General features: G+C 38.9%; 1 long non-coding RNA gene across 1 annotated transcript; it reads left to right on the forward strand.

Moving 5' to 3' along the window:
* Positions 1–820: 820 nt before the first annotated feature.
* LOC142157797 (uncharacterized) lies at positions 821–17758 on the forward strand. The gene is made up of 3 exons (XR_012692638.1): positions 821–1113; positions 12323–12495; positions 17420–17758. It is a non-coding gene; the product is annotated as an uncharacterized LOC142157797 (long non-coding RNA).
* Positions 17759–22949: the final 5191 nt, after the last annotated feature.

The following is a 22949-nucleotide window of genomic DNA, read 5'->3' on the forward strand; positions in this document are numbered from 1 at the left end:
ATATGAGACCAAACTCGTGACCATTTAAAATACATTTTACTAATAAATAAAAATGGATTGGAACCTTAATAAATGTGTATTATTTACAAGTGTAAGTGCAAATGTAAATGTGTGTGTTTATGTAAATGAAATGAACCCGTGCGATTGCATCATAACACATGGCGTATTAATTGCAATCACACGGTAAAACAATATTCATCATTTTGGTTTACTTCATCCATTATTTGACTTCGACAATATATTTCCTGTACACAAGTGGAATCACACATACTTATAATAAGTGTCCTATTAAAGTAAAATGACAATCTTATTAACAAAGTTGGTTTAAAATCTAAGATGGGTACTAATATTAAAATGGAGGCTTAATGTGGTATTAATAAGTTTAATTTCTTTAGGACAAACATGAAGAGAAACCTTGGTTTTAAAGAAACAGGTGTTTATTGACAGGTGACGTCCGAATGACAGTAAACAGTGTGGTTCCAGCAAAGGCAGGTGCTAATGGTAAAAAAACATCATGTGTCATAGGTTCTGGTTGATTGTGAGGTTCATAACTAAGATTGTCCAAAGCATTGATATTATCAACACTGAGTGAGTGCTTTTCATTACTAAAAGTAATCTACTAACCACACGATGTACACTATTATACTCTTTTTGTTTTTTCACTTGAGCTTCAAGGATTAAGCACCAGAATAAACTTTTTTCTGAACTGGTTTCAAGATGCCAGTGATCCAAATAGTCATTAATAGGGGGTCGGATAGTGTTAGCTTATAAAATGCCCAAATCCTTACAAGTTGACTGTAATGCCACTCTTTTGCCAGTGCAGGCTTCATTTACTTCTGACTTAGTACAGTGTCCACTTGACCTTCCTCACACTGCTACTATGATGCTTCTAACTTCACATACTGAACTTCCTCCCATTAGTTTATAATTTGGAAATAAGTGCACACTTTTTCCAACTATAATTCAAGTTTCTGCAACGTTCAATATGGATAAAAATCTTTAACTCATCGTGTTCACTGCCTGCCAAAAGCGGAAACAAATTTCTGAACTTTCCGGAGAGACTGAAAAATCTGCAAAAACCAGAAGGTCAAGTTCCTGCTGAAATCAGATTAGGTAGGAAACATGGTTTTTATTCCCTGTTTGTTGGCAAAAAACAAAATAGACAATTTCTATATATAGCAAAGAGTTTTTTTTTATAATTGATTCAGCGCTTATTTTACCTCACAATACAATAAAAATTATTTTTTACCTTCAAATAGATATATGTTAAAATCTTCATTTATAAATAATGCGTATCAGAATCTTCAATAATGAATTCATAATTTCCACATACATGTAAAAAAAACAAAAAGACAAACAATTTAAAGGTAAAACAATTTACAGATAAACAATTTAAAGAAAACACAACATTACACTAGGATGTTATGCCTTTATTTTATATTTTTGGGTACAACATGAAACACAATCCTGAGACGTAATACTTCTGATGTTATTCTATGGAAGGAATTATCTAAATAGATCACTACGGGCACTTTTTCAAGACACCTTCTAGTAAGTGTGTGTTCATAAGAAAACCACATGTGAATTTGATATTTTACACTTACACAATGGTTATAAGACTGATATGAAAAGAAAATTCTAGTAAGTTGGCATTCTATAATATATAATTCTGTATTTTAGATCCTCAACATCTATCACAGGGAAAATATTTTTTCTTGCATTACTGCACTATGTTTTGTCTTTTTTTTTTTTTTTACATGTATGTGGGGATTATGAATTTATGATTTAAGATTCTGGTACACATTATTCCTGAATGAAGATTTCAACATATATCATAACAAGTATATATCTATTTGAAGGTAAAAAATCATTTTTATTGTATTGTGAGGTACAATTAACACCAAATCAATTCTAAAAAAAAACCTCCTGTTATCTTGTTAGATGGTATGGATGTGTGCATCACCAAATTAAAATGTGATTGGCTGCTTTTTTTTGGAGCGCTGATAGTGTTTCGTATATTCATCTGAATTTTTATAAATACTTACTAAAATGAAAGTGTATAAGCTGTCAACACAGATTGTATACAAAATTGAGCCCTGGACCAAAATCAAGCTAGCATTAGTATGACCACATATTATTACTGTGCACAGTGCTAATATGAACAAGACAGACATGAAATGGCTCTTCCTTTCTCTGTGCCAGGATCCTTTCAGCCAGTTGACACTTTGAAGACATTGGACCATAACCTACCAGCAGTTGTGCAGTTTTCTTGCACTTTTTGTAGTGCAAACTATTCTGAATGTGGCAACACACGGGTCATTGCTATAACACCAAAGCAAACATTTGAGCTGATCAAGCCACTGATAAAATTGAGCCTTGATCATCAACTGAAGTTGGTTAGTAATGAATGGAATCACTGAAACCAATGGAATCCAATATCCAGAAATTAAATTGAGTTGGAGAGGAGTTGTATTGCATGAAAACTCCAATTCACTTTATTTCCAATATAAGGAACAATATTAGATAAATTGTCACAAGAACTCTAAATATTGCTGTATTTTATATAGCGGTGCAGGGAATATTGTCATGTATTGTTGCTTCTAACTTCAATTTCCCAAATATATTTGCTGCAATTTCTGAAATGAAAAGATCTTTAACAGATTTTTAGACATATGTGGTTTATAACTATATAGGACACTTGTATCTCTTGGGAAAGCTCCAAGCCTGACCGATTAAGATATTTGATTTACAATTGTTCTTTAGATTACTATTTTGTTTAGCATGCGTCGGTCCAATATTACAGTTTTCACATTATTTGATGATATTATATTTTTCCATATTAGGATCTATATATGAGAAATGCTTTGAAGGGTTGCATCTAGTTGCTTTCCAGAAGTTAGTGATATTTTAAGGAAAATTCTAGAACTCATGCAAGCCTCTGATAAAGCCGAATGGCAGACATGGAAATCAAGGGATTGAAAGACATTGCTTAGCGAATACCTATGTATGGATAGTTGATCTAGGTCACTAAGAGAAATCAATGATGCCTGCATCCAGTCATCAGTGCAGCAATAAGACTCCAGCTCAAGCTTATTGTCAAAACGGTCACATTGCTTTCCTTGCAATGCCTCAGGTCTCAACAATAGCCTACTTCTCTTATGCCTCAGGTCTGACATCTGTGAAAGGCTGTATATGGCACTTTACCATACTAGAAATGCTCAAATTATTCCACAGGATTTGAATTTCAATCATATGTGGCCATTCTGAGGGCTTTAACACTGTTTGCAGCATGATCATGATTTTTGGGCCAGTTTGACTATGGTGGCCATTCTGTCCTTGAACAGCAAACCTCAAACTCAAATTTGATGTATGATCAAGTTTGTGGTTACAAATGTTACTTGTTCAATCTTAAATGACTACAATGTATAGTATTTTTAGTTATTTTTAATTTGAACAGTGAACATTATTGTTTTCGAATTTGAAGTTCCAGTTCAAATGAAAAAAACATTAAAAATACTATACTCTGTATGGTCAAACCTGTTTGCCTTGCTTGAATTTAGAGCATATATTTAGTTCATCTTAAGGTCAAGAATTTATTGCAAATTTTCATCATCGTATTCAGGTCGCTTGTCTGTAAGCAGCTGGTCACTTCTATGTGTTTGCAACTTCCTGCACACATTTGTGTCCTCTGAGGCTTTACTCTGCTTGCTCAGATTGGTTTCAGTCTGAACCATAATCAGAGTTTCACAATGGTCCTTTTCAGAGCAGGAGAGATCTCCATGCAATAGATGGGTTTACTCTGGAAAATTTGCTATGCTCGCTTGACCTGATCAGCACCGTAAGAAATGTGATCACTCTCTAGTCGCTTCAACCTGTTGTAAAACAGCCTTACATGCTTAATTTTTACAATATATATTAAGGAACACTAATGATGCAGAGACAGCAGTATTGTCAATAGCAGCCAATCAAAGTTTAGCTGTCATTTCTCTAGTACAGTTTACAAAATTTAAGTAAACATCAGGTTGCAATAGGATAGAGCACATTTTATTCACTGTTACCTGTGGAACAATTTACCATGTATTTTCTCTAATACAACCACATAATTATTTTTTTTCAATGTACTGTTTTATTTTTTATATCATTGAAACCATACATGCCACCTTGTAGTTTCTCCCTTGCGGGATATCCCAGAGGGGAGGTCAGGTGAGAGTGGTGACATAATTGTGTCACTTTAGACACATACCCTATTTAGATTTGTGGCATTGGGCGATGTGGGCGGGGCTTAATTATGCGATTTGTGCCATTAAGCCCTGCCTCCAGCCAGGATCCAGCAGGGTGCCTGCTCTTCTGGGAGTTCGAGAGGACACCCCGAAGTTCAAGTAGTAGTAGTAGTAGAATTAGTAGAGAAGGCAAGTATGATTAATACCAAGTCCCAATTCAAGGACTAAGGGTTAGATTTACTAAGCTGAGGTGGGGATGTTGCCTATAGCAAACAATCAGATTGTAGCTTTCATTTATTTAGTACCTTCTACAAAATGACAGCTAGAATCTGATTGGTTGCTATAGGCAACATCCCCACTTTTTCAAACCCGCAGCTTAGTAAATCTAGCACTAAGTGTGTTTTTGGTACGATAATATGTGTTGTTAAAAAATGATCACATCATATGACTTGGGTTATGCCAAAAGCGAGGACGCATCTTATCATAGAATCTTAATTTGAGTTCCAAGGAAATACAGTTCATTCTAGCAGGGTTTTAAGGAAGCATTATTACATAGATTTATTGCATTATCTGACATGGTGTTTTTCTTCATAGCTTCCCAACAAATTTATTGACTTGCTGAAGGTTATTGTACAGTGAACTGTGGAAAACAGTTCACACAATTCAGATAGACCTCATTCAAGTACAAATAGACATATAAATCAACTTTTCTGTTAAAAGCAAATAAAAAGAAAATATCAGTGGAAATGTGATTTCTGGTGATATTTATTTGTCTCCAAGTACAATGTTTTTTATTGATTCATGTTGTCTATTTACAGACCTCACACAAAGCTTCAGGTTGACCTGACATTGTTTGACTATTTCTATTAGTTTTGTGTTGCATATATAAGAATACTCCCTGTACAAGAATGAAAGGCAGCGGCATCAATAGTTTTGACTGCACATTAAGTAATTCACTACCATGAAGCAGACAATCAAATCTGGGGCAGCTCAAGGGGGATATGCTTCCATGGTTTGTAACCCATTATAACCAGCCTTGCTTTTAAAACTGCACTGTACAGTGTAATCAAATCAAATATATGTTGTTGGTAAGGGTTAAAAAATAGCACCCTGTTTTACAACATATTAAATGGATGAAGATAGACATTTAGGGGTTTATTTATTATTCAACATCAGCACCAATCATTATGCTGCAATTTACCATGTCTGGGCTGCTCTGGGAGGCATGGAAAAGACCTCCCTCCTCCACAAAGTCTTTATTCTATTCACAAGCAGACTAACACTGCTGGCGAATGAAGAACGTGCTATGTGCTATCACCTGGGAGGGATCCAGTGAAGCCGTAGAGGCTTCAGCTGGATCCCATTGAAAAAGATAGGCTTCATTTCCGACACCGCTATATATCTGCTGCTTAAGTGAAGGATTGTCCACTAATTCACTTTCCTGGGGAAAATATAAATACAGCCAAAAGGTTAGCCAACAAATGGTGCGCACCTATGTTCATTTCCTATTGCGTATATCGACAAACGTCACCTAAGAGAAAATATAGATAAATTAGAGCTAGACTGATTTAAACGAGTATAGGAGCACACAATGGCATCAAATTTGTAAGAAGAGTATAATGACATATGTTTTATTGTACATGTTCCACTGCGTTATAAGGTGTAAATGAGCCATCGGACAAATACTTTTCCTAGACATCAATTCTAAATTTTAACACTGACATCTACAGGCTAAATTATATTTAATTTTATAAAACCTATTCAATAATCATTTTTTGAATATAACATCCATTTATATTTTGCTTCTGAAAAGTTAGAGAGAAAGAAAACAGATGAGTGAATCTCAAGTATTGCCAGTTATGCTTCCTTGTTCCTGTAATTAGCAAACAAAATGGGTCTCGATTTGAAGCTTAGATTTCTTTTGCAACCCATATTATGTTCGCTATAATAATTTTCACTTTGTAAACACACATAAAAGTCAACATGATAGGTTTTTAAATAGCCGCAGAATTACGCAGATGTTATTCTACATCACAAGTTATTCCAAGCTCATAATCAACCTTAGCAGTTATTAAACTATACAGTTATGTGCATATAATTCAATAAAATATCCTTCCAGTGTGCACCAGAGCACATATATTCAAGGCTAAGCTCAGATTTATCTCCAGTTCTTGCAATCTCTTTCCTTACAGACCATAGTACTAAAATATCATCCTTCAACTTTGTTATACATTCCCCAATATTACACAGGTTAATAATAAACATAATTAACGCAATTGTACTGATCAGTAATTTATTATTAAATGGTATATTTTTTATTAACACTATATTTGTACCTCCATAGTAAAATTTTACCTTTCATTTTTTCACTTGATCCAGTTAAACTATAAAATACTTCCACTGTAAAACTTAAGTTCACTAATGTATTACAACCATTTAATACAAAAGTGACCATAATTTAGGTATAAACTTTGTTAATGATATGTTGTACAAATGTTGTTCCATGATGTCACTAGTCAGTATTCATTATAGTAAGGTTAACAGATGTCTTCATTTCCTCGCATCAGTCCCTTTATTAATGGGGTTTATGAACACTTTAGACGATGGCCTCTGTGTACAGATCCAAAGACTGGTAACAAAAGGGGTGAGAGCAGCAGTGCCGATATCTCTGCTATCACTGTTTTTGTATGGTTATATCCAGGGCTGCCATTAGAATATGTGGGGCCCAGTACTAACTAATATGGCAGGGCCCCTCCCCCGTCCTTCTTTGCTGTACATGCGCCCCACCTCCATCTGCACAGTACATTTCCCCCCTCCTTCATCACAGTAAATGCCTCCCCCCACTCCCTCATCACAGTAGATGCCTCCTTCCTCATCACAGTAAATGCCTCCCCCCACTCCCTCATCACAGTAGATGCCCCCTACCTCACCATAGCACATGCCTCCCCCTACTCCCTCATCACATTAAATGCCTCCCCCCACCCCCTCATCACAGCAAATGCCTCCCCTTCTCTCTCATCACAGTAGATGCCCCCCTAACTCATCATAGTACATGCCTCCCCATACTCCCTCATCACAGTAGATGCCTCCCCCCACACCCTCATCACAGTAGATATCCCCTTCCTCATCATAGTACATGCCTCCCCCCACTGCCTCATCACATTAAATGCCTCCCCCCACTCCCTCATCACAGTAGATGCCTCCCCTCACTCCCTCATCACAGTAAATGCCTCCCCCCACACCCTCATCACAGTAGATGCCTCCTTCCTCATCACATTAAATGCCTCCCCCCACTCCCGCATCACAGTAAATGCCTCCCCCCACTCCCTTATTACAGTAAATTCCCTTTCCTCATCATAGTACATGCCTCCCCCCACTGCCTCATCACATTAAATGCCTCCCCATACTCCCTCATCACAGTAGATGCCTCCCCCCACACCCTCATCACAGTAGATATCCCCTTCCTCATCATAGTACATGCCTCCCCCCACTGCCTCATCACATTAAATGCCTCCCCCCACTCCCTCATCACAGTAGATGCCTCCCCTCACTCCCTCATCACAGTAAATGCCTCCCCCCACACCCTCATCACAGTAGATGCCTCCTTCCTCATCACATTAAATGCCTCCCCCCACTCCCGCATCACAGTAAATGCCTCCCCCCACTCCCTTATTACAGTAAATTCCCTTTCCTCATCATAGTACATGCCTCCCCCACTCTCTCATCACAGTAAATGCCTCCCTCCACTCCCTCATTACAGTAGATGCCCCCTTTCTTATCATAATACATGCATCCCCCTACTCCCTCATCACAGTAAATGCCTCCCCCTATTCCCTCATTACAGTAGATAACCCTTCCTCATCATATTAAATGCCTCCCCCCACTCCCGCATCACAGTAAATGCCTCCCCCCACTCCCTTATTACAGTAAATTCCCTTTCCTCATCATAGTACATGCCTCCCCCACTCTCTCATCACAGTAAATGCCTCCCTCCACTCCCTCATTACAGTAGATGCCCCCTTTCTTATCATAATACATGCATCCCCCTACTCCCTCATCACAGTAAATGCCTCCCCCTATTCCCTCATTACAGTAGATAACCCTTCCTCATCATATTAAATGCCTCCCCCCACTCCCGCATCACAGTAAATGCCTCCCCCCACTCCCTTATTACAGTAAATTCCCTTTCCTCATCATAGTACATGCCTCCCCCACTCTCTCATCACAGTAAATGCCTCCCCCCACTCCCTCATTACAGTAGATGCCCCATCCCTCATCACAGTAAATGCCTTCCCCCATTCCCTCATTACAATAGATTCCCTTACTCATCATCATACATGCCTCCCCCACTCTCTCATCACAGTAAATACCTCCCCCCACTTTCTTATCACAGTAAATGCCCCTTTCCTCATCATAGTACATGCCTCCCCCCACTCCCTCATCACAGTAAATGTCTCCCACTACTCTCTCATCACAATAAATGCCTCCCCCACTCCCTCATTACAGTAGAGTCTCCTTCCTCATCATAGTACATGCCTCCCACACTCCCTCAACACAGTAGATTCCCCTTCCTAATCACAGTAAATGCCTCTCCCACTCCCTCCTCACAGTAAATGTTCTGCTCCCTTTCAATATCCCATCACAGTAAATGCTCCCCCTTACCATCCTATCACAGTAAATGCTCCCCCTTACCATCCTATCACAGAAAATGCTCCCCCTTACCATCTTTTCACAGTAAATGTTCTGCTCCCCCCCACCATCCCATCACAGTAAATGCTCCTCCTCGCCATGCCATCACAGCAAAAGCTCCCCCTTACCATGCCATCACAGCAAAAGCTCCCCCTTACCATGCCATCACAGTAAAAGCTCCCCCTTACCATGCCATCACAGTAAATGCTCCCCCTTACCATGCCATCACATTAAATGCCCCCCTCACCATCCCATCACAATAAATGCTTCCCCTCACCATCCCATCACAGTAAAAGTCCCCCCACATCATCCCATCACAGTAAATCCCCCCCTCACCATCCCCTTACTGTAAATTTTCCCCCCTCACCATCCCCTCACTGTAAATGCCCCCGCCCATCACAGTAAATGCTCCCCCCTCACCATCCCATCACAGTAAATGCTCCCCCTCACAGAAAATGCCCCTTCCCTCACCATCCCATCACAGAAAATGCTCTGCCCCCCCCCCACCTCCCCTGTCATAATAAATGACCAATTAACTTAACTTGTTCTTGAAGCGATGCTGCAGCTCCGGTCACTGGGAATGTGGCTCACAGTGATGTCGTCACCCCGCCACATGCTCCCAGCCTATCAGTGCCTGAGAGCCACAGCATGGTGAGAGACAGGAAGGTGGTTGGTCAGACTAAAGGGCCCGGATAGACAGAGATGTCTGGCTGAGCCCCCTAGTCCGTTCAGGTCCCTTACAGCTGTACTTGCTGTACCCCACTGGTGGCTGCCCTGGTTATATCATTCCTTGTGTTGGTATCATTCACCACCCCTAGTTCTGAATGTTCTTGGGATGTCCAAGCAGCACCATTAACCACTGATACATTACATTTCTTAGGGCCAACACTAGACAGTGTGAAGACTGCAGGAAAATATTCAGGTAAATACCGGGGCTGAGTAATGTATGACTAGCAATGGAGGTAGCACTGTGCAATGTATGTTCTAAAAGTGGTTAGCACTGTGAATCGAAAAAGCTGACAATGTCTGGTTAGCAATGGAATAATTCTGTGCAGTATACGATTTCCAGTGGGGATAGCGATGTACATTGTATGACTGGCAATGACAGCATCTCTATGCAATATATGAATATATGAATAGTAATGGGGTTTGTCTCTGTGCAGTGTGTACCTGGCAATGTGCGTATGTATCTACAGTACATAATTGCCAATGTGGACAGCTCTTTATGGTATATGGCTGGTAATAATGGCTTTTCTGTGCATAGTTGGCAGTTAGTAATTTCTCGGGGTAATGCAAGGCATTTGATTGGGAGGTATACCCAGGGCCACCAAGAGGAATTCCCAGTGCAGCAACTTCTTGGGGCTCTTTCCATAGTCAAGAAAGGGTGTTTGCCCACATTAGGTTAGTGGCTCCACCCACTCCTCCCAATCTGTACATTCAACCCCAACTTGGCACACATAGGATGATTCCTTATATACCCAGCCAAGGAATATCACTTTGAAATTATATCTTTTTTTTGCACCTTGGTACACCTACCACTCCACACAAATCCCAGCAACCACATAAGTGAAACATAATGACCTGTCTGGTCTTATCCCTGACCACTTCCTCCCCCGCAAACCTTCCCCTCTATACCCACTTTAATAAACCTCCCCTAAAAAAAACTCTGTTGTAGAAATATTCTCAGGTTACAAAAGAAAAAATCATTTAAAGTACAATCTAATAACCAAGTAAAAAAGTTTATTGTTATTTTCTTACATGTAACAAAAAATGACACTAAACAACAAATGGGTTCTGTACATGAAATTATATATTTACCGTAATTTGTTAATGCAAAAAAAAAATGTAGTAAAAATATGTAGGCAAATGTAATATTTATTTCTTAACCAAAAACATTAAGATTTAAAAAAGTATATCCTTTTTACTGTAGTGCTCATGCCAATGCTCACTTGTTTATGCTGCAAAAATTACATTTATTTTTTGCCAAACTATATATGTATATCATACTTACCTACTTTTGAGACCAGCTGTCCGGGAGGGGGTCCGTCGAGGGGGCGTGGTCACAAACGATGCGCCGCTAGGCTCCGCCCCTGTCAATCTTAGTCAATTCTGGCCAATTGTAGCAGGGGGCGCAGTTAGCCCCGCCCCACCATTTACATCAACGGGGAGATGCTGGTTCCGGGATTTTTGCCTGCTCTCTCGGGAGTCCGGGAGAACTCCCAAAAATTCGGAAGTCTCCCGGACATTCCGGGAGAGTAGGCAACTATGATATACAGGTATATACTGTATATTTTGCACTGTATCAGCTCACTCCCACCACACTACAAATATGATCTTTGTGGTAATGGCAGTTGTGGCAGGTCTTTTTACATTTGTACATTCATTATGTTAAAAAATGCATTATTTGCTCTTCCTTGGACATAATGTGGTGAAAGGTCCTAGGAAAAGCTATGGATTATAAAGAATAACATACCCCATACATTCAATTATAATTCAGTTCTAATATTTTTACATAATATTTACAAAATTATGAAGGACTTTTTTCAATTTGTAATAGACATTTTGCATTGTTATAAGACCCATGTTTACTTTTTAAGCTTAATAGACTTTGATATTCTGCCCTGTGCCTGCATTGCATCTTTAAATTCTCTCCAAAAATTTACCTTGCTACATTAAGCATTGAAGGTCCTATTGTGTGCATTTAAATGGAATTAAGAAGTCAATTTACCAATGTGTAATTATTATAATTCAGCTTTACTTTGTGTCAATATGTAAAGGCTCACACTGTGCTTATTAGGGCTACATTTAAATTACTTGCAGCAACACAGAAATTGAGATGGGAAGTTATACAGCTGAACTTCAGGGTGCTTCACGCTTGTTCCAGGCAGATAACTCTTTTAACTCTCTAGAAGTTGTAGGGTGTGAGGTTCTATGGACCCTTAATAATAGCTAAACAATTATACAGAATTTGCAGAATAGATGTATGAACTTGACATGAACTTCCTTTGTGGTTTGCAGTAGTTTACAGACTTGTACTTCTCTGAGTGAAAATTATTATTTTAAATTGCAAGTTTGGCAGAAAAAGCTAAATAGAAAGTAACTTTGATGTATTTAGAAGATAAGCTCACACCCACGTACAGCGCTGGAACTAAGTTTACCGCAGAATAATAAGAAAAGGTTAAAGAAATATCACACCTTTTTTAGACATGCTTTTAAAATTTTCAGACACAACACTTAAAAATATCTTTGGAAATAACTTTATGTTTTGTATGTAATACTGTTAAAACTCAAATATGAGTTGTTGATGATGCTGTACCTTTAAATAAACACGCCAAGAGTCCTCTAATCAGAACAGAATCATAGCTGCTTGGCTTCATTCAACCAATGTGTCAAGTTGTATTTCCATTCTCCAGTTAACTGAGCTGATATCTCAATGGTCAACATTGAAGGTAATTATTATAAGTATCGGTGCACCCTGATACCACAACATTTCTGGGGGCTCATAGTCTGGGATGATCCAACATCTGTGCATCTGACAAGAAACTTCTACAGACCGGTAAAGAACTACTGAACCAAAATCCGTACGGTGAGTATGTGAAAGTTGTATATTTCTACCTCCTTACTCTGTTCAGTATTTCCTTTTCTGTCATAAGGGGGTTCCGGTGTGTTAGATAAAAGAGATAATTTGTTCAACCCAATGTTTGATCATTTAATTTAGAAGTATATGGCCACATTAGATAATAGAAAGGGGATTTGTAACAATTGTAGTTGTGTGATTTTAAGAAAATATTGTGTATTTAGAGGACCTAATTTAGAGTCTGTAACAAGTAGAAATAAACAATTTGGTTATGTAGAAAACAGACCAGAATATTACACTACCCTTGGTTGTCACTTGAATCCAGAATATTTAAAAGATCAAGTAGGAAGAGATTAGTTAGATTTGATTCTCAATTGGCCCTATAACCATTTACCCACAGATCGAAGGGCCCTCTGTCCATACAGTATAAGAAAGTTACCCAAAAGTCCAGAGAGTGAGATAATAATTAAAGGGTACCCAGAAGATAAGAGAAATAGCTATAAGAGAAATAGCAGATGGTCTAAACCATAACATAATACAGTAACAAAGTGAATGGTGAATCAGTGGTTTGACTTGAGCTGTAGGGCCTGCACAGGTCGCATTGTGTTACAAACAAAGGGAGACTGCATACCCATACTAACTGGAATATTATCTCTGGAAGCACAACAGGAATTTATTGGGGATCAAATTTACACCCCTGGGAAAATCTAACAATAATAGTAGTAACACATGTTGAAGATTTTGATTGTTTACAACATATTATAGGAATAACTTGGGGAGGATTATTGGAAAATACACCAGAAATACAGGAAGGGGGGGGGGGCAGAGAGGAAATACTGCACACCCTATTATCTGTCCCCGAAGTAATTTAAGACAGATCATAGGCCAGACAGAACACGCAGAACTCTTCTTAAATCAAGTGGTTATTATACTGTAAATAGACCCTCAAGATATTAAATATAGAGATACTGACAGTACTGTGATCAGTAACCCATAATATGGGGACACGGAACAGTAAATTACCCACTATGGGTAAACCGATGGCTATAATGAGGGAGCGAGGAAGACCACAGGCTCTAAAAGGAATACAGAAAGTATTAAAGAGAGAAGGGTTATCTTGAGAAGGTACACTAGATGAAGAAATGGATAAAAACACAGGGATTTGAAAATCACGTCAATCCCTGGATAGCTGTTAGTAAAGAATATATGAGAGCTGTCTCCACAGAAGATGAAGATTTCCCATATAACCCATCAGTGTACCCCCAGGACCAAGCTCAGAATGTTCCCCCCGCCCTATGAAGAGCCAGCTGCCTCTCTAACCCAAACTATTCCTAGCACCAGGTTAAGAAGAACTGATCCCACCACACATAGATGGGAGATAGTGCCTCATCAAAGTCAGCAATCCCAAGTGCAATGTTCAGATAGGAAATGCCCAGTGTGTGTGAGAAATATTTTCGGAGAAAGTCTATACTGCCCATACTGCGGAAATAAAGTTCCTCAGGGAGGCGCAGAATGGAACACCCCTCAGAACCTCACATTTACAATGCCCACTGATGATGAAAACCTATCTTCACCATTGAAGCACCTCACAAGAGCAAAGTATACAGTTTGCAAGTGTGGTCATGTGGGACCCAAAGGTCATGAATGCCCATGCGGAAAAACTACTATGTGCCCAGTACAGGACTTACAAGCCCTCCAACACAAGACACAGAACGATGTAGAATACTGTCAAGCATTCCCAGTACAGGTGAATAGAGTTATGAATGATGCTGAGATGGAGTAAGACAGCTTCAAGAAGTACACAGAGCATGGTCATCTTTAGACATGCATGATATAGTTACTAAAGCTCCTGATCCCAGAAAAAATCCCACCACATTTGGTCAGTATATTACAAGAATTCATGCCATATGGACACCCAGTTGGGTAGATTATGATCAATTAACTACAGCCCTCTTAGGGGTAGGCACAGCTACAGAAATAAGGAAAATGCCAGTTGCAGCCGGTGAAAATGGTTTACCAGCAATAGTTGCTCCACCTGCAGATGATATGAAGAAAGCGGTGATGTCAGGAGTCAGATACTATGACATGCTTCAGGGATGGTGTATGTTACAGCAAGAGAATGCACCAGCAGTCCCAGAAGTAAAGCAAACCAAGAATGAATCTATTAGGCAATATTATGACAGAGCTACTCAAGCACGTGAGGATGAGGGGTTCACTAGGGATAACGCCCAACACAGGAGATTGTTCAAGACTCGGTTCCTGAATGGTCTGAGTGAACTCTATCGACAACAGTTATTCCTCATTAGACCAGAGGCAGCAGCCATGGAAATGCAAATGTTACTGCAGGTATTGGAATGAATAGAAGACAGAGAACTAGAGAAGCAACAACGAGCAAGAGACAAGGCTCAAACACCGCGGATAACTGTACATGAAGTACAAGAAGATTCCCACAATTTCAAGGGAAAAGAGACGTCTAGAACTAAGGCTGTTTCACTGTCAGCCGAGGATATGAAGAAACATGGACTCTGCTTCTTTTGTAAGCAAAAAGGACACATGAAGAGAGACTCCCTAAAGTTCAAGAAATGGTTGACTGAAAAACCACAACAGCAGTCTGCTGGACAGCAGTCAGCATAGGAAGCAGCCCTCTTTCATACCTGCCACTCACTACTGGCCTGAATGAAGAAAGCGTGACAAGAGGTACGGTAAACATTATTTTACCTACAGGCCAGGATTGTGAGTGTCTTATTGATACAGGAGCAAGCCGCACTGTCTTAAGAACAAAGGAGGTACCCTCCCATTTACTAACTAATACAGCTCTCCCTGCAACAGGCCTTGCAGGAAAATCAGTACCCCTAATTGAGAGCAAAACTGTCATTCTCCAGGTAGGAAATGACAAACTTGAAGTTCCTATCCAGAATTCAAGCATGTATAGAATACACCCTAACTGGCATAAAATTCTCCAGTCAACTAAATAAAGACCATTGGCCTATTATTCGATACAGCTAGATCCAGTCATAAAAGGATCCCCATCATGTATAAAGGCAGTAGCAACAGCAGCGATACTAAAGGAAAAAGTAGCAGACATGGACTTGGACCATGCACTTATCATTCAAGTTCCACATGCGGTCACAGAAATTCTAAATCAAGCAAGAACAAAACATTTGTCAGCAGCAAGACAACTAAATATGAGGTAGCCTTGCTTAGTGCATCACATGTCACAATTACCAGATGCACAGTCCTCAATCCAGCAACCCTCCTCCCCATTGATGAATCAAAAGAGGGGAGTAAGGGGGGCCACATTAAAGATGAATCATCAGATAGGAGGTATGAGCAATTGAGTGAAGTATCTGAAAAGTCTCAAGAGGAAACTAAAGAAGCTTTAGAAATGCATACACAAAAATTTTCACATGATTGTTTCAAGTTATGAAATCAGAAACTTCAGCTTTGCATAATGTGACTAACACACCTCTTTTGGATGCAACCTTAACCCTTTATGTAGATGGGTCCATATATTATGTGGATGGAGTTCCATATACAGGGTATGCCATCAGCACTGAAGATAAAGTACTCGAGGCAGGAACACTATCTGCCGGATCATCTGCACAAGAATCAGAATTAATAGCTCTAACCAAGGCCTGCATACATGCAGAAGGCCAAAAAACCAATATATATACAGACTCCAGGTACGCTTGGGGAGTGGCACATGACTTTGGACCAATCTGGAAAAGAGATTTTCAGGGGTCAAATGGAAAACCTATTAAACATGCAAACCTGATTAGTGAACTATTTAGGGCACTGGAACTCCCAAAACAAGTAGGAATTATAAAGATAAAAGCCCATACCAAAGAACAAACTCCAGAAGCAAAAGGAAATAACTTGGCTGATCACAAGCTGAAAAAAGGCAGCTGTGTAACAGAAGGATACTATATTCCCTGTGGATACAGATGAAGAGAAAGGAAAAATAACATTCCCAGACCTACAAAGCTTCAAGATTTTTCAAACTCAAGCATCAGAAGAAGAAAAAGAGAAATGGCAGAAAGAAGGTGCACAACTCAATGATCAAGGAATATGGTCAAAAGAAGACAAATGGTGTCTACCAAAAGCTTTATACCCAGTAATGACTCAGATTGCACATGGATAGATACATAACTCCAAGGAAGCCATGACCAATAAAGTATGAAAGCATTGGATAGCTCCAGGATTTAACGCAGCTGCCACCAATTATATAGCTGTTTGTTGGACATGTGGGATACACAATCCAGGACAAAGAATGAAGACACCTGGGGGAACAATTCCAAGGGCTCTTTATCTCTTTCAGAGATTGCAGATTGACTATATACAACTTCCCAAATGGAGCACCTATGAATATGTTTTAGTAGTCAGAGATATCTTCAGTCATTGGGCAGAAGTTTGGCCAGTAGGAAAGACAACTGCCAAAAATACAGCAAAAAAGTTGATCTCTGAAGTCATATGTAGATATGGAATACCTGAAGTTATTGAGTCAGATAGAGATACAACCTTTACAGGGGAAGTGATGCAGCATATAATGAAATACCTAGGGATATCACAGACTTTTCACACCCCCCTATAGGCCGCAAGCTAGTGGGCGGGTAGAGAGACTTAATGGAGACATTAAATTAAAATTACAGAAAATGATGCAGGAAACAAAAAAACATGTTTAGAATGTCTGCCAATAGTGCTATTCAATATCAGAACAACACCTATGAAAGTCCACAGGCTAACACCTTATGAATTATTATTTGCCAGTGTCTCCATGACAGGTGTTATTTCCCACAACAGTTACAGCATAACCATGGGTATTTGACAGGCTATATGCAGGAAATATGTAAAACCATGACTAACATCCATCGGCAGGTCTTCCCTTCCATTCCAGATCCTGATTCACTTGGTAATACTCATTCCTTGATTCCAGGAAATTGGGTGTATCGAAAAAGACATGTTAAGAAAAACTTTGATCCCAGATACGACGGTCCTTATCAGGTTCTGCTAACCACGCCCACAGCCGTTAAAGTGGCCGGTCGAGATACTTGGATACACGCTTTCACTGCAAGAAACTGACCGTAACCATAGCAGAACCAAAAGAGCAACAACCTAAGGGGAGTTAATTGAAATGTATATATTAATGATTGCACTGACCATTGCATCCATATGTATTGTTTATAGTACTGAAATAGTGTTGATAAGAGAAGGACAGGAGTTATTGTAACTAGGTGCACTAGAAGTCCCTAAACAAATATTGGAATCACATAAACCATCCACTTAAAATATAACTTTTATTAAATATGTATTTAAAAGAAAAGCAAAATATAAAATGATATTCTAATAAAAACAAAATACTAATAAAATAACTGGGTACACGAGATACTTACACCTATATACTCACAGGAGTAATATAACTGACTAGGATATAGAAGGCTAATCAAAATGATCAGAATCCTTTCTGAGGTGGCTATGGATTAGAATATGTTGAAATTCCACAATCACGGTCTGTAAGAACAGGCTATGGGTAATGTATTGCTAACTACCTCCTATGCTCCTTACTATCTCTGGAATTGTAGAGGCAATCCTGCATTGAAAATCCCCTCCGTATAATAGAAGATCAAGTGCACCTAGTGGTAACGCCAACGTGCATTTCGCTGTATGGTGCTTTGTCAAGGCAAGCCGACAGGATGAACTGACAGTTTTTATACACTGTCAGTCCTGGGTTTACAAAGTGATGTCAGAATGAAGAGCCAATCAGAGAGCAATGTCTTATGTGATTGACAGTACCATCTGTCAAAAGGGAATGTGTTTTTATTGAACCACGCCTCTTGAATGTTTTTACCTGTTTTTATTGGTTAATTCACGTCTGTGGCTATAAATGAATTAAATGACCCTTGTTACAGGTAATAATAAATATTAAATATATGTAAATATATCAGTAAGTTTATAGACTAATCATGCCGATTATTCAAGCTATTATTGTAACTTTTGTCGCAAAGTACTTATAGCTGATGCATTACAGCTGAATAAATGACAGTTTACATAGTAAACAATGGTATCGTATATACACTATATCATTATACTGTTATATTGGCAGTATTATTTGTACTAATTGTGAGCCTTGACCTATAAGCTCATTATCGTTGATATGTAGAATAGCATAGTGATATCTAATTTATAGTGTAGGTTAGGATATGTATATATAATAAATTTATATATGAGAAAAACAATGTCACTCCTTAATTTGGTGAAAAGCAGTGATCAAATTAAAAGTAAAAAAAATAAATTAAATAAGTTAATGGAGAAAAATCTAATAAAGTGAAAAAACTAAGATAATATTTAAGGTCTCTAAAGACTGATTAAGAAGTGAAAAAATATTATTGTGAAATGTGGATGAGAATAAATATAGTGTTTAACAAATAATTTAATATAGTGCAAAAATTAATTATAAAGTATTCTCTAAGGTAAAAGGTTACTTATAATACTATAAGGAAAAGTAACCATTATAAAATTTTACATAATAACATATAATGAAAGAAAACTTTCTAACAATAAGGCTACAAGCAGAAATCAACAAAAGAGAAAAAACATGAAAACAACATTGACAAATCCTTATGAAAACGTAATTGAATTCAATACTAATACCATTAATGTTTGTATATCTTTTTATTGCTACTCTATGATGACAAATTGTATAGAATTTGTTTATGCTGTGTTGATACTAGTGACTGGACTTTCAGGTACAAACTAACTATATAATTGTCCATTTTGATATTATATCCTGTTGGTGAGGTATAGTTTTTGTATTTTTCCTCCTGTCACATTTTATCATGACAGAAACTCTCTAGATTATGGAAAAAACTCCATTAATTGGAGTTTCCTGAAGAATTAATCCACTTCTAAATTGTTATCCAGTCTAGTGGAAAGATTAGGTTTTAGGCCTTTGGTGACTATGGATATTAATGGTTTAGACAGTTTGTAGATAGATATGTTTAACATGCACAGGTCACCCAAGTCAGTTTGTTTTATTGGCTAATCTATTGATCTGGATTAACTAAGAACCCTGTATCTTCATCAGTAATATAGGATCTATAACGGTTTTTGTGGCAATGTTGCTGGTAGAATTGTTACTAATATTGGTTTTTAAAATTCTGTATGCTAGATGCTGTGCCCATGGATTCTTAGTTTCTTGATACAACATATAAAACTTCTGTTTTGTGTATTGCATTGCTAGTCTATGTAGCGTCTTATGCAGATGTATCATGTCCTTCAAATGTTCTTCATTGCCTGTGATATTCTTATCCCAAAGTTTGTTTAATGTCATGTCTTTCTCTCATGCTCTCTTGTCAATGTACATAGGCAAACTGAGGGGGGGGGGGGGGGGTTCCTAGCGCCTGGAACCCCCTCCCAGCCTAGGGTACTGTATGCTTGAGGTGGCTGGACCCTGCCCCAGGACCAACCACTTTGCAGCTTGTGTGCAGATCGTTTCTGTCTGCACTGTTCACCGCCACCCCTCCCCAACAGGTATTGAAAGCAGCAAGAACAGGTAGTAGAGAGTAGGACAGTCTGCCAACTGTTCTGACACACTCAATCAGGACCTGATTGTAGGGACAGTTGGGAAGTATGTCCCGCTTCACACTGCTCTGCTCAAAAAGGGAGAGCTGTGTGCCCCTAACTGTAGTGCACGCAGCATTGCCAATGTATATGATGGGGATAGGAAGAGTTGGAAACAAGCCAAGCACTCTCTAAAATTATAGCCACGCCCGAAGCATGCTGGCCACACACATTGGTGGTGTGGCATGGAAACCCCTCTCTACAAATCCTGCCTTTGCCCCTGATGTATAAAGTCATTCCTAGTCCTCTTTCTAGTATTTCTGCAAAGTTTCTGTAAAAATAGTGACTTATGCCTTGCTGTTAAAGGGTTTCTAATTCTTAAACCACAAGGTATCAAATTCTTGTACTTTGTAAAAAGAAGATATCACTGTATCTTCCTTTATAGTAGAAATGTAGTAACAGCAGTATTAGTACAATTGTATTAATGTACAGATTTGAATATTGTCGCATTTGATGAGTTAAAAAAATTAAGCTAAACTAACAGTTCAATTTTCTAGACAAACTTTTGTGAAACCCTCTCTCTTTGTCAGGTAATACAGTACTAGAAAAAACTATTTTATCATGCCAAGCTTGTGTGTAGCTAAATGACAATCAGCTCTGAAGGTCGAGTGTTAAAAATTGTTCTTAGTTTCATAGGTCGTATTTCTTATATGGACATGTTGGGGAGGATAAATGAGAACATTTCTCAGCAAATTTAACGTGTTCCATACAAACATTAGGTTAATAATGCAAATTCATTACTTGAAACCCATTGTAACCCTGAGAACTCACTGAGGGCATTAACTTGGTTCTCCAGTAGTAACTTTGGTTACAGTTTCTATGCCATCCACATCCTTGAGTGATTTGTGACTCAGTTCTTTCTGGTGTCTGTGTTTTGTTTGTTTTATTTGAACTCCTAGTATTATTGACATTTGCCTGCCTATCAGTCTTGGATTTAATGCTTAGCCGACTGCAGGGCCACCAAGAGGAATTTCAGGCACCGGTACAGCAAATTTTTGGTTGCCTTTCCAATACCAGTGAAGGGGGTGGGACCATACCAGGTTGGTGACTCCTCCCACTACACAGGCAGACATGTATTCAGTACCCGCTCTCTCCCTCTTGGTGCATTTGGCCATCTGACTGCACGGAGTCCTGACTGTGGCCTGTCTGATTATTCTCTGGTTGTGAGTCTTTCCAATCTATCATGTGTCCTTATAGTAAACTTGTCTGTTCTCTGTATGGCGCTGTGGAAACCTTGTGGAACCTTATAAATAAAAATTAATACTAGCGATTAATAACTTGAGGGGGTTTTGTGTGAGTTGGTAAGAATACTGAGCAAGTGTTACGAGCCGCGGGGGTATCCATAGCTGCGGCGGTTCATTCTTCTCTGTGCCTGGTGTCCCGGTTGTCTTCTTGATGACCGACCGCTGCCGAGGCAATGGCCAGACACCGAACTGTCAAACGCCGCGTCCCAGCTGGAAAATTAGCCGTGCGTGTGCGTATTAGGGGGGAATTTATTATCAGCCTCCTTTGGCTGATTAGTTTAGACTGGGCTGCTTGGTTTCCATTGGCTGCTCTGGGTATTTAAGGCAGGGAGGATTAGACCTCCCTGCCGGTTATAGCGTTTCCAGTCTTGTGTTGTGCTGACCTGCTGTTGGATTCCTGTTTGCCTGTTTCCCTGACCTTTTGGCTTCTATTCTGGACTTCGCTGTTTTGCCTGTAACCCTGACCTCTGCTTGGATATCGATTTGCCTATTTGCTTCGGACCCCTGACCTCGGCCTGCCACTTACCACCCGCTGCAGTCTGAGCTAGCGCCCCCGGTACCGTCTGCGCTACGACCATCTTTGATGAGCTTTTACTAGTCTGAGCTTAGGTCCTGGGGGCATCTGAGTACCTGTGAGCACATTAAGCTCTACGAGAAAGGCGGCTGCTAAAGGTGAAGATCTCTACCTTAACTGTTCTAAAAGCTCATCCTGGTGGTCGTGGGCCCTAACAGCAAGGAGAATATCTGATATGAAAATTACCAGACCACTTCAGGAATAATAACCTACTTTCAATAGTCTCTTTAGTTTTTTATAACCTGGTTTAGGTTTGTAAGCCCTACATGAACCTGACGAAAATAAACCCTGGTTCTCATTGTATAAACTTGGGAGTTGTTAGCCGCTTTACAATACAATTTAAATAAATTAGCAGTGATATCAGCACTATTAATTTTGGGAGTGGAATCTTGAGAAAACATCTTCTGATGGTAAATAATCATCTCATACTACTGTGGAAATATACATATGTATTTATAACAACACCTACAAATAGAATTGTTGAAATTAAGGAAGAATAATTGTAATTGAAATTAAGGAAGAATAAAAGACAGAGTGCTGCTAATGTGTCCATTTTCGGTATTGAAATGATATGCAACTAACTTAAAAGTGAGGTTGTTTTGAAGTAGCAATGCCTTTAAAAGGAAATAAAACTATTAGTAAGTTATGCTTACTTAAACAAAGCTTTGCTTTTACAGAAATGGAATTTAGTTGTTCATCTGTTTACAATGTGATTCACACGTCTGATTGCTGGTAATACTGAGCTGGATCTCTTTTATCTGGAAAGTGGAAAAAACACTTCTAAATAATTTAATATAAATATACGGCAGCAAAAGAGTGGAATGTGATAATGCAAAACTGTGCTTGTGTTGCATTTTTTTGTGTCTTGTGCTAACTTTAGATTGTAAACAAACAAAAAAGTTTACATTTTAAACTCCAGATAAGCATATTTTTATGGCTTTGATAGTAATAAATGAGTAATATTATTAACATCTGTTTTTATAGATGAGAAGGATTCTCGGATGCTGGGGGTTGGTGGGTCTATTAAG

Source organism: Mixophyes fleayi, chromosome 5 (genome assembly GCF_038048845.1).
Source record: "Mixophyes fleayi isolate aMixFle1 chromosome 5, aMixFle1.hap1, whole genome shotgun sequence".
In the NCBI taxonomy this organism is placed as follows: Eukaryota; Metazoa; Chordata; class Amphibia; order Anura; family Limnodynastidae; genus Mixophyes; species Mixophyes fleayi.